The sequence below is a fragment of the Cherax quadricarinatus genome, chromosome 61 (genome assembly GCF_038502225.1).
Source record: "Cherax quadricarinatus isolate ZL_2023a chromosome 61, ASM3850222v1, whole genome shotgun sequence".
NCBI lineage: Eukaryota > Metazoa > Arthropoda > Malacostraca > Decapoda > Parastacidae > Cherax > Cherax quadricarinatus.
In genome coordinates this window covers 16,926-31,090 of record NC_091352.1, presented here as the reverse complement: position 1 = coordinate 31,090, position 14,165 = coordinate 16,926, and the positions used below count along the sequence as shown (strand labels likewise).

The following is a 14,165-nucleotide window of genomic DNA, read 5'->3' as shown; positions in this document are numbered from 1 at the left end:
CTTTCTTGGGTTATCCTGGGTGGCTAACCCTCCGGGGTTAAAAATCCGAACGAAATCTTATCTTATCTTATCTAGCAGATAATATATCTGTGTCAGCAGCAGAGTAACATAGTTGTGTGACGGGTATAGCGATTTTCATTATTATAATAATAATAATAATAATGAGAGAATTCTGTGTTTCACAGACTTGTGCAAAACAACATTATAAACATTCTCAGCCTCTCTCTCTCTCTCTCTCTCTCTCTCTCTCTCTCTCTCTCTCTCTCTCTCTCTCTCTCTCTCTCTCTCTCTCTCTCTCTCTCTCTCTCTCTCTCTCTCTCTCTCACACGTTAGACGGCACCTTAATTAATGTAGTGACCAGTGACGGCACCTTAACACAATGACCAGTTATGGTTTCCACAATATATAAAAATCGAAGATGGTGTGGGGAGGGTACAGAGACAGCTAGTAACCTCATACCATCAGTAAAATACAAACAATATGAGTAAGTCTCAAAGCACTTAACTTATTCTCACTTAAGAGACGATGAGATCTCATCCTAACCATCGAAACAGCAAACAGTAACATTTGAAGTGCAAACTGAGTCAATTGTCCAAACAATGGAACGAAACTCTGAAGCAAGAGGAGCAACAGAAATGTAAGCAATATTTTTTAACAGAGTTATAGAGCACTGAATTAGACTGTCTAGTGAAGATGTAAATACATTACAGTTATTTAAGACCCAGCAGGACAAGCATATTGCACATATTAAATTCAAGAAGATACCATGCAGTGTCTGTCTCTGGTTGACACAGTATTGTTCTCAGTACACAAGAACAACGCAACGATGACTTGACCATGCAACACCCAGGGCATAGTAGGGACGTACTGTTAGAGCTGCTAGTACCAACAGTAGGAACTTAAACAGTAGTTCTCTTTCTCTCTCCCTCTCCCTCTCCCTCTTCCTCTCTCTCTCTCTCTCTCTCTCTCTCTCTCTCTCTCTCTCTCTCTCTCTCTCTCTCTCTCTCTCTCTCTCTCTCTCTCTCTCTCTCTCTCTATCTTTCGACGCAGGTGGTGTCTGGTCAGAATTCAGACTCGCACGACCCTCATCACCCATAATTCCCTCTTGTCTCGCCCAGGAGTTTCAACCCTGTGTCCTCGTGTCCTCGTGCAACAAGGTCACCACCAGGCCACCCACCCACACACACACACACACACACACACACACACACACACACACACACACACACACACACACACACACACACACACACACACATACACACATACACACATACACACACACATACATATGCTGCAGCATATGGGCGCCTGGCAAACCTGAGAACAGCATTCCGACACCTTAGTAAGGAATCATTCAAGACACTGTACACCGTGTATGTCAGGCCCATACTGGAGTATGCAGCACCTGTTTGGAACCCGCACTTGATAAAGCACGTCAAGAAACTAGAGAAAGTACAAAGGTTTGCAACAAGGTTAGTTCCAGAGCTAAGGGGAATGTCCTATGAAGAAAGATTAAGGGAAATCGGCCTGACGACACTGGAGGACAGGAGGGTCAGGGGAGACATGATAACGACATATAAAATACTGCGTGGAATAGACAAGGTGGACAAGGACAGGATGTTCCAGGGAGGGGACACAGAAACAAGAGGCCACAATTGGAAGTTGAAGACACAAATGAGTCAGAGAGATAGTAGGAAGTATTTCTTCAGTCATAGAGTTGTAAGGCAGTGGAATAGCCTAGAAAATGACGTAGTGGAGGCAGGAACCATACACAGTTTTAAGACGAGGTTTGATAAAGCTCATGGAGCGGGGAGAGAGAGGGCCTAGTAGCAACCGGTGAAGAGGCGGGGCCAGGAGCTAGGACTCGACCCCTGCAACCACAAATAGGTGAGTACAAATAGGTGAGTACACACACACACACACACACACACACACACACACACACACACACACACACACACACACACACACACACACACACACACACACACACACACACACAGGACCCTGTACATCTTAATAAGGACCGTGTACGTTAGGCCCATATTGGAGTATGCGGCACCAGTTTGGAACCCACACCTAGCCAAGCACGTAAAGAAACTAGAGAAAGTGCAAAGGTTTGCAACAAGACTAGTCCCAGAGCTAAGAGGTATGTCCTACGAGGAGAGGTTAAGGGAAATCAACCTGACGACACTGGAGGACAGGAGAGATAGGGGGGACATGATAACGACATACAAAATACTGAGAGGAATTGACAAGGTGGACAAAGACAGGATGTTCCAGAGATTGGACACAGTAACAAGGGGACACAGTTGGAAGTTGAAGACACAGATGAATCACAGGGATGTTAGGAAGTATTTCTTCAGCCACAGAGTAGTCAGTAAGTGGAATAGTTTGGGAAGCGATGTAGTGGAGGCAGGATCCATACATAGCTTTAAGCAGAGGTATGATAAAGCTCACGGTTCAGGGAGAGTGACCTAGTAGCGATCAGTGAAGAGGCGGGGCCAGGAGCTCGGACTCGACCCCTGCAACCTCAACTAGGTGAGTACAACTAGGTGAGTACAACTAGGCGAGTACAGCAACGACTAAGAAGTATGTGAACAACTCAACATGTGATATAAGGAAATATTTTCATTGGAGACAGAAATACTTCAGAAAGCCGGAATGGTGGAGTGCACCAACAAGTGCTGGAGACGATACATACAACAAAGGAGGAGGAAGTGAGGAGGCTGCTAAGTGAACTTGATACCTCTAAAGCAGTGGGACCAAGCAACATCTCTCCGTAGGTCTTGAGAGGAGCAGAGGCGCTGTGTGCCACTAACAATATTCAACATATGTATCGAAGCAGGGCAACTACCTGAGGTATGGAAGACAGCAAACGTAGTTCCAATCTTTAAGACAGACACGCAGCATTAAACTACACACCAGTTTCACTGAAATGTATAGTATGCAAGGTCATGGATTATTATTATAATCAAGGGGGAAGCGCTAAACCTGTAGGATTATACAGCGCCTGTGGGGGGGGGGATGGAAGGTATTCAGGGTTAATTCAGGGAACTGGAGCAAAGATCCAGTTCCCTTGATCAAGAGCCCCTCACCAACATCAAGGAACCTTCCTTGAGGGGCACCGCAAGGTCATGGAGAAGATTATAAGGAGAAGAGTGGTGGAGCACTTAGAAAGGAATGAGGTTGTACACGATAACCAGCACAGTTTCAGGGAAGGGAAATCCTGTGTCACAAACCTCCTGGAGTTTTACGACATGGTAGTTAGACTGCATTTTCTTTCGACACCGTTCCGCATAAGAGGTTAGTGTAAAACTAGAGGAGCTGACAGGAATAACAGGAAAGGTACTGCAGTGAATCAGAGAATACCAAACATTAAGGAAATAATTAGTTCTGGTAGGTGACGAGATGTTATACTAAGTTATAGAAATAAAAACTGAATATAAGTAAAGAATAAAATATGAAAATGAGATGCAAATAAGAAAATATAGAAGGTAGTAATTCTCAGCCGCGTCCTGAGAGTCAAAAGAGAAAGAAAAGTGAATATTATCACCAGAAAGCCTAGTGTGTGGTAGGTAGGAGGAGTTAGGTAGGACTGGTGGCTAAGTACGTTATTCAGTGGCACCTCACGTACGAAGGTTGACCTGGGCAACGTAACTGTGTACGATAATCTGTGTGTGTGTCACTGCTCGTGACCACCTCCCACTCTGCTTATTGGACACCACCACAGTGACTCGCTGCAAGCAAAAAACAAGGAAACATAAGGAAGGGTTGACAGTCAGAAGGAAGTTTTAGCTGCTTACACTTACTTGACTGAAACTGAGATAAGTGAAGGACACCTCACACACACACACACACACACACAAGCTAAGTGTCTTCTCAACAAGTGCCTTTGATAAAATGGTAACTGTTTTCACGAACATCTGAGACACTATAGTCGTCTTGAACTTCCACACTCACATATAACAAGTGGGGTCCCCCAAGGAGCAGTACTATGGCATAAGCTACAGTCTGGGCAGACATAAACTACAGTCTGGGCAGACATAAACTACAGACTGGGCAGACATAAACTATTGTCTGGGCAGACATGAAGTACAGTCTGGGCAGACATCATAAACTACAATCTGGGCAGACATAAACTACAGTCTGGGCAGACATAAACTATTGTCTGGGCAGACATGAAGTACAGTCTGGGCAGACATCATAAACTACAATCCGGGCAGACATAAACTACAGTCTGGGCAGACATAAACTACAGTTTGGGCAGACATAAACTACAGTTTGGGCAGACATAAACTACAGTCTGGGCAGACATAAACTACAGTCTGGGCAGACATAAACTACAGTTTGGGCAGACATAAACTACAGTCTGGGCAGACATAAACTACAGTTTGGGCAGACATAAACTACAGTTTGGGCAGACATAAACTACAGTTTGGGCAGACATAAACTACAGTCTGGGCAGACATAAACTACAGTCTGGGCAGACATAAACTACAGTCTGGGCAGACATAAACTACAGTCTGGGCAGACATAAACTACAGTCTGGGCAGACATAAACTACAGTTTGGGCAGACATAAACTACAGTTTGGGCAGACATAAACTACAGTCTGGGCAGACATGGGCAGACATAAACTACAGTCTGGGCAGACATAAACTACAGTCTGGGCAGACATAAACTACAGTTTGGGCAGACATAAACTACAGTTTGGGCAGACATAAACTACAGTTTGGGCTAAACTACAGGGCAGACATAAGCTACAGTCTGGGCAGACATAAAGTACATTCTGGGCAGACATAAACTACAGTCTGGGCAGACATAAACTACAGTTTGGGCAGACATAAACTACAGTCTGGGCAGACATAAACTACAGTCTGGGCAGACATAAACTACAGTTTGGGCAGACATAAACTACAGTCTGGGCAGACATAAACTACAGTCTGGGCAGACATAAACTACAGTCTGGGCAGACATAAACTACAGTCTGGGCAGACATAAACTACAGTCTGGGCAGACATAAACTACAGTCTGGGCAGACATAAACTGGGATCTTCAGCCAATAACCGTCCAGGAGAAGGAGTCTCCTTGATTCTGGCTAAGAATTATTGATTCAAGTAATTGGATTCACCCTCCTGTTCCTCTGATCAATTCTGATTAAACCTTCCTCTCTCTAAGTTCTCTATGACTCATATGGGTTTGGCATGGCCCGCGAATATAATAATAACCAAGGAGAGCAGCCTTGGAGAGTACATCACACCGAGCATATCTCCGGAGAACATTAAGTGCAGAGCTTTGGCACCGTACACGAGGCTACACTAGTACAAACTGTCTTCGACATAAATGAAGGATATTTTAGAAAATTATTTACAGTATGAGAGGACGCAAGAGGCAAGCAGCCAATAATGATGACCAATACTGGTTAAAAGTCTAGGCCCAGACACACGCACACACACACACACACACACACACACACACACACACACACACACACACACACACACACACACACACACACACACACACACACACACACACACACACACTCACACACACACACACACACACACACACACACACACACACACACACACACACATTAAACACAATAACTCAGTGCCATGTGAGTGTGGTCACAGCCTTGACTCCTGGACACAGAACTTGCGGTAAAGCTCAGCACTGCGGCAGTGCACAGGTGTACTTCAAGGTTCAGTACTCATCGATTTGTTAATGTTGGTGTCGACGCATTGCTGCTGTCCTCGTCTCTTAACATATATTGTCATTCCTCAGTCCTGTTGTCATGGCTCTTGTAAACTTTCTGTTAAAAGTGTGTCGATAGTTTGCTTCCATTTCTTCGTTAACTAGGTCACTTCACTTCCCCTGTCATCGTAAGACTGAAGTTGGGTATTTGGGTAATTGGGTTTAAAACTCAAAGGGGCATTAAGACTATGTTATCGGCTCGTCATCGGTCAAGAACTATTTAATACCTGAAATAGGTATTAAACTCTCAGTATACATATATATATATATATATATATATATATATATATATATATATATATATATATATATATATATATATATATATATATATATATATATATATATATATATATATATATATATATATATATATATACACACACAAATAACATATAACGCTGTGTATATATTCCTGACTAAAGACGTATTTATAAACGTGTGTATGGTTCATGTAATGCTTTTAGCTTTTATCTATGTTCCCTTTGACCACGATCTTGTTACAAATATTTTATCACCATTGTTTATTTATCAACTACCACATACGTCGTAATCGTGTCTCCCAGAGTTCTCAACTCTAAAGTGCTTATATTAAATTGGCAAAATTTCTCCTCGTAGTGTATCCCCATCAATTTCCGGGATCAGTCCAGTTGCAAACTACATCATATTCTGAGTTATGATGACAGCACTTACTACTGTCGTGCTGTTAGTTAAGACACCTCACTGGTACACAGGGATATTATTTTCAGTGTGTAGAGAGTGTGATTGAGTAAACTTTGATGCTAGTTTATTATGGTGACATCAGAATGTTATCACTCAGAGTTAAGGCAATACTAGTGTTTCCTAACTTGTGGTGATTGATGTAACTCAGACATTTTAATGTAAGTGTTGCTCTTATTTGAACACATTATGACATAGTCTTTTCAAGTGTTGAGGGAATCTTTGTATTACTATGATAACAAGGCAGAAGATTCAGTGATATAACTGTGATACCCCTGAAGGGCTCTTGATCTGAGGAATTTTGATACCATAATACTTTTGTGTTGTAAGACTTCGTCTACATCACCAGTTTGTCTGTGTTAGTGGGAGAGAGAGAGAGAGAGAGAGAGAGAGAGAACTTCTTCCTTCACACTCACCATATATATTCCCTTCCTTCCTTCCCTGCTTTATTATAAAGCAAGTTTTACTACCTCCACTTTCTCGCGTGTTTCTTCTCCCCCAGAGAGCAAGTCCCAGCTGGAGGAGGAGGTGAGCGAGCAGGAAGCAGAGGTGAACGAGGTGGAAGGTGAGGTATACTCTAGTTCTCATGAGCGAGCCATCATAATGCGCTCCTTTTGAATATATATATATGTATATATATATATATATATATATATATATATATATATATATATATATATATATATATATATATATATATATATATATATATATATATATATTTATATATATATATATATATATATATATATATATATATATATATATATATATATATATATATATATATATATATATATATGTATATATATATGTATGGTTTTAGTTTAACAATGTGTTTCTAATTAAATTTGAAACGCTGTTCACAAATCTGAGTTTAAATTTGCTCCAACATGTACAGTTTGTGTGAAACAGCATCCCAGAGTGAACCATCGTCACCTAGACGTAGCCATCAAAACCATACCCCCGACGTAGCCATCAAGATATATCAGGAAAACTTGTCGATAATAAGAAATCGTAATGACACGATTGCAAATAAACCATACCCCCGGCCGGGATTGAACCCGCGGTCATAGAGTCTCAAAACTCCAGCCCGTCGCGCTAGCCACTAGACCAGCTAGCCACTATAAATAATAATATCTTTGCCTGTGCTATTTACTACAAGTACATGTACAAGGTAATATGGTTTATTTGCAATCGTGTCATTACAGACCATAATAAATAATAATATCTGACATCAATGACATACTGACTATACAGAAAGCCCCGTGTTATGCACAGCATTTCCCGCAAATTAGGTCAGTGTCCCAGGATGCGACCCACACCAGTCCACTAACACCCAGGTACCCATTTTACTGATGGGTGAACATAGACAAACAGATGTAAAGAAACGCGCCCAATGTTTCTACCCTGGCTGGGAATCGAACCCAGGCTCTCGCCGTGTGAAGCGAAAGCTTATCAGGCCACAAGAGCTGCTGGACGCTGCTGTCACACCCACACTGAACACAAGTCATGTTAATATTTTTTTGTATGATTTTATAGAAATTTCTGTTATTTTTGTTATGTATATATGTAATGAATTTACGTTCAGAAAGAGTAGTTTTTGTCACTGTGTTGACCACACTTAATATTGGTAACATATATCATGTGGTTCTTCATCCTTTAATAGTCACAATATTCATACCATAACCCCGGCCGGGCTTTAACCCGCCGTCATAGAGTCTCAAAACTCCAGCCCGACCGCGGGTTTAATCCCGGCCGGGGGTATGGTTTGTTTGCAATCGTGTCATTACGATTTCTTGAGTCAAAATATTCATCTTAAGATTTATAAAATACATGGGTGTCCCGTGGCTTGGTTGGCAACGCTCTCGCCACACACACTGAGTGTCCGGGTTTTATCCCAGATATGGGTGGAAATGTTGGGCATATTTCCTTACACCTGCAACCCTTGTTCACCTAGCAGTAAGTAGGTACCTAGGTGTTAATCACCTTATTCCTGCTGTCAGTGTTCACCTAGCAGTAACTAGGTACCTGGGCGTTAATGGACTGGTGTGGGTGGCATCCTGGGAGACAAGATTAAAGGACCACAATGGAAATAAGACAGACCATGATGTACGAACTTTCTTGGGTTGACCTGAATGGATAACCCTCCCTACCCCGAGTTATCTTGGGTGGATAACCTTCCTTACCCCTGACTGTCTTGGATAGCTAACTCTCCCCACCCTGAGTTAAAAATCCCAACAAATCTAATCTTAGACAACTGTAAGTTATTTTTCATTTTCTCTTGTTATGCAAAATCGTTTTCTATGTTTAGTTAAAGTCATTTCAGGGGGAACTATCTTGTTGTTGCAGAGTCAGGAGCAGATAAAGGTGAGGATGAAGGAGGTGATAATGGTGTGGGAGGAGCGGAAGCTGATGATGGAGGAGGTAAGATAATAATTACTACTGATAATACTGTGAAATACAATACTTGATTTCTTTCAGTAGCTGTGTGATCCGAGGAAGGTATCAGCGTATCCATGAAGTACAGATATTGTAAGTCAGAGTGCCCGTAGCTCGGTTGGTAGCGCACTCAGCTCACACATTGAGGCCTTTGGTTTGATCCCCGGTACGGGTGGAAACCCTTACCGGGGTTATGCTCTGCATAACCAGTTGCTTTCTACATGTATATAATATGTCACTAATGTCGGTTATGGTCCTGGAGTATACCTGGTGAGGGTTTCGGGGGTCATCGCCCCCGCGGCCCGGTCTGTGACCAGGCTTCATGGTGGATGAGGACCTAATCAACCAATGGAAATAAGTCACTTTGACTTGTTTTTTGGTTATCCTGGGTAATTTACACTAAGCATAATAATTGTACTTAAGTGTACCTGAGTCTCAATAAACTTTGTAAGCTTCAGCATTAATGATTTAAAGCCAGTCAGAACAGTTATTCAGAACAGTAATTCACATGGTTGATCAGACCCTGATCCACCATGAGGCCTGGTCACAGACCGGGCCTCGGGGGCGTTGACCCCCGGAACTCTCTAAAAGTAAGCTCCAGGTATACCTTAAATTCTTCAATAGAAATTGCCATCAGAACCACTGCATGGATTTATACAACTGTCTGCAAAATTATTTGTAGAGTTCCTGAAAAAAGTTTATCTTGTGTTATCTCTGTTGCTAAGTTCTGTATACAAGTGATTCCTTCGTTTATCTTCCACTGGTTGTTATTCTTTGTTTAGCTGGTGAAGCAGCAGAGGATGGAGAGGCGAAAGACGAAGATAAAGGCGGCGAGGAAGATAAGAGCGGTGAAGATGGCACAGAAGAGGGAGAAAGTGAAGAGCAGAAGGAAGGTGAGGTAGACGAGGCAGAAGGAGAGGAGAAGTCAGACGAGGGAGCAGAGAAGACGTCTGATAAGGAAGAAGTGGAAGAAGAGAAGGAAGAGAGTGAAGAAAAGGAGGCAGGAGAAGAGGAAATAAGTAAGGAAGATGAAGGAGACGCAACTGGAGAGGGAGAGAAAGGAGGAGATAAAGACACATCAGAGACAGAAAAAGAAGAGTAGAGTATATTGATATTATATATATATATATATATATAATACACACACATATATATATATATATATATATATATATATATATATATATATATATATATATATATATATGTGTGTGTGTGTGTGTGTATGTATGTTTGAGAAAGTTTCGGTCACATGGGGGAGTAGGTGAGGCAGTATCATGTTCAGTCATGTTAAGCCATGGATCACCTCGACTTGACCAGCTGTGAACGTTCACCAGTTCGAGCCCCGCTCTTCAGATTTTTCTCCTTCCTTTAACACATTAATTCGAACTGCTCTGAGTTTTCTTCTAGAATTTTGTTGAGGAAAGTTAAAAAAATAGGGTAACTCTTGCTTTGATGGTGAGCCATTGTGAGTGAACGCGAGCACCAGTTATGTGAGTGAACGCGAGCACCAGTTATGTGAGTGAACGCGAGCACCAGTTATGTGAGTGAACGCGAGCACCAGTTATGTGAGTGAACGCGAGCACCAGTTATGTGAGTGAACGCGAGCACCAGTTATGTGAGTGAACGCGAGCACCAGTTATAATCCTCCGGAATTATTACAAAGAACTGAGAGTAGCAGTGACAACACAGTACCTTAAGATGCACGTAAGTTCCCTGTCTTCTAACACCATGTTCACTTTTCCACTATAATCTACCTTGTCTATAATTACTATAACATTTGTTTTGTCTCTTTCGTAAGGTGAAGTCCAGGATCTTTACTTAATTTATGGTATAACTTAACAGATCTTTGAGGACAGTTATGTTGTAGAGGTCTGAGCGCCGCTCAGACCTCTACAACACAGACCTAATTACCTTCCATCTGTCCCATTTCCCAGGAGCTGTCAGACCCTTACGGGTTTAGTGCTTTCCTACGAATACAGTAATAATACATATCTTTCCAAACAGCTCACGTCCAGCCTCTTTGTTGTGGCTGTTACTGTAGTGAGAAAGCCCTAAGCCCGTAGGGGACGCACACAGCCTGGGGAATGGGAAATGATTAGGATCAGGTATGATGCAAGGAAAGGAAGCTTAGCTCCATTTCCTTGGATCGAAAGTTCTATAGCATCAAGATGCCACTCTTGATGGGAACCTTAAGTTAAAAAGGGTGACGTTTTAAATTGTAGGTTATTATAGTATTCTTGTATCATTAGCGCCTCAACACAGAGAAGGAAGGAAGGATGGAAGGAAGGGAGGAAGGGAGGAAGGAAGGAAGGAAGGAAGGGGCTAGCCATCAAAGCTGGGTTACTCACTTCTGTTATATATCTTGTTAGTGTTTATTCCTAAAACATCGTGTTTACGCTCACCTGAACAATTTTATTGTTGGTCGAACTGATGTGAAAGTCCGGAGTGTCGAGCCCGTACTCTGGCCATGAGTGTGTGTGTGTGTGTTATGATCCCCTCTGTCCTTGGACTATATCTCCTTGAGCTTTCCCTGCTTACAATACCTTGTCTGGGTTGGCTTAGAAGATAATTATGATAGAGTGAACAGTAACGGAATCAGTTAGAAATTGAATAAAAAGTTCAGATGAACAATGCGATAGAATGATCTGTAGTAGGAGAGTTAGTTAATTGGTTAACTGAGCTAATGAGTAAGTTTCTCAGAGGCGTGATTCATGACGTCAGAAATGGCCATTAACTGTGTTAGCCAGTAATGTGTCCTCTCTGATGCATGTTCCATGACTTCAAGAACCATCAAGCGTTAAAGCTTTACCAAACAAGCTTAAACCATCCAGTTTATAAGAGTTCTACATCCCAAACATATCTTAAGTCTACAGTTGTCCTCGCGGGGTCATTTTCGTAGCTGCACAAATTCTACATATCATTATGCCTTAATTAAGTCCACAATTAGGATAATTACTACTACTACGGGCGTAAGTTTAAGTAAGGAAGGCTGAAAACAGACCTTATCAGCAATATATAAAACTTCAGGTTGTCAGGTAACCATAAAAAATTCCTTAATGCATTTTTTAATTAAATAGTATTAGTTGATCAGTGATAGAACCTTCATAGAGAGAATCACATGGCACCTTGTTATATAGATGTGTCTCTGGTATTTGACAGATGTACTGGTGTATAATACTCTAATAAGTGTGTCTGGTGTCTGGCGTATGATACGCCAGACGCTGTTATTGTGCGTGTCTGGCGTTTGACAGATGTGTCTCGTGGTTAATGTGCGTGTCTGGCGTTTGATAGATGTGTCTCGTGGTTAATAATGAGCGTGTCTGGCGTTTGTCAGATGTGTCTCGTGGTTAATGTGCGTGTCTGGCGTTTGATAGATGTGTCTCGTGGTTAATACTGAGCGTGTCTGGCGTTTGTCAGATGTGTCTCGTGGTTAATGTGCGTGTCTGGCGTTTGATAGATGTGTCTCGTGGTTAATGTATATGTCTAGTGGTTGTGGTTAATGTATATGTCTAGTGGTTGATAGATGTTTCTAGTGGCTGATGTGTAGGTCTGGAGGTTGATAGATGTGTCTAGCGCCTGATGTGTATGTCTGGAGGTTGATAGATGTTTCTAGTGGCTGATGTGTATGTCTACCGGATGTGTAGGTCTGAGGTTGATAGATGTGTCTAGCGGCTGATGTGTATGTCTGGAGGTTGATAGATATGTCTACCGGCTGATGTGTAGGTCTGGAGGTTGATAGATGTGTCTAGCGCCTGATGTGTATGTCTGGAGGTTGATAGATGTTTCTAGTGGCTGATGTGTATGTCTGGAGGTTAATAGATATGTCTACCGGCTGATGTGTAGGTCTGGAGGTTGATAGATGTGTCTAGCGGCTGATGTGTATGTCTGGAGGTTGATAGATATGTCTACCGGCTGATGTGTAGGTCTGGAGGTTGATAGATGTGTCTAGCGGCTGATGTGTATGTCTGGAGGTTGATAGATATGTCGGTCTGGAGGTTGATAGATGTGTCTAGCGGCTGATGTGTAGGTCTGGAGGTTGATAGATGTGTCTAGCGGCTGATGTGTAGGTCTGGAGGTTGATAGATGTGTCTAGTGGCTGATGTGTAGGTCTGGAGGTTGATAGATGTGTCTAGCGGCTGATGTGTAGGTCTGGAGGTTGATAGATGTGTCTAGCGCCTGATGTGTATGTCTGGAGGTTGGTAGATGTTTCTAGTGGCTGATGTGTAGGTCTGGAGGTTGACAGATGTGTCTAGCGGCTGATGTGTATGTCTGGAGGTTGATAGATATGTCTACCGGCTGATGTGTAGGTCTGGAGGTTGATAGATGTGTCTAGCGGCTGATGTGTATGTCTGGAGGTTGATAGATATGTCTAGCGGCTGATGTGTAGGTCTGGAGGTTGCTGATGTGTAGGTCTGGAGGTTGATAGATGTGTCTAGCGGCTGATGTGTAGGTCTGGAGGTTGATAGATGTGTCTAGCGGCTGATGTGTAGGTCTGGAGGTTGATAGATGTGTCTAGCGGCTGATGTGTAGGTCTGGAGGTTGATAGATGTGTCTAGCGGCTGATGTGTAGGTCTGGAGGTTGATAAATGTGTCTAGCGGCTGATGTGTAGGTCTGGAGGTTGATAGATGTGTCTAGCGGCTGATGTGTAGGTCTGGAGGTTGATAGATGTGTCTAGTGGCTGATGTGTAGGTCTGGAGGTTGATAGATGTGTCTAGCGGCTGATGTGTAGGTCTGGAGGTTGATAGATGTGTCTAGTGGCTAATGTGTAGGTCTGGAGGTTGATAGATGTGTCTAGCGGCTGATGTGTAGGTCTGGAGGTTGATAGATGTGTCTAGCGGCTGATGTGTAGGTCTGGAGGTTGATAGATATGTCTACCGGCTGATGTGTAGGTCTGGAGGTTGATAAATGTGTCTAGCGGCTGATGTGTAGGTCTGGAGGTTGATAGATGTGTCTAGCGGCTGATGTGTAGGTCTGGACGCTGATAGATGTGTCTAGCGGCTGATGTGTAGGTCTGGAGGTTGATAGATGTGTCTAGCGGCTGATGTGTATGCATAGTGGTAGATCGGTGTGTGTGATGTTTGATAAATGTGTCTAGCGGTTGATGTGTAGGTCTGGTCCTTGATAAATGTATCCGGCTTTCAATAGACGTATATAGTGTTTGATAAAAGCGTTTGATGTTTAATAGACGTGTCTGGCATATGACAAGGGTGTCAAGCGTGCCTGTCTTTCATTAT

General features: G+C 42.6%; 1 long non-coding RNA gene across 2 annotated transcripts; it reads left to right on the top strand.

Annotated features, from left to right (window-relative positions):
• The first annotated feature begins 6,904 nt into the window (after positions 1-6,904).
• LOC138854485 (uncharacterized) lies at positions 6,905-13,323 on the top strand. 2 transcript variants are annotated; one of them, XR_011393680.1, is made up of 4 exons: positions 6,905-7,050; positions 8,838-8,912; positions 9,710-12,419; positions 13,006-13,323. It is a non-coding gene; the product is annotated as an uncharacterized lncRNA (long non-coding RNA). The 2 variants fall into 2 exon arrangements; XR_011393681.1 differs by lacking the exon at positions 13,006-13,323 and adding an exon at positions 12,526-12,556.
• Positions 13,324-14,165: the final 842 nt, after the last annotated feature.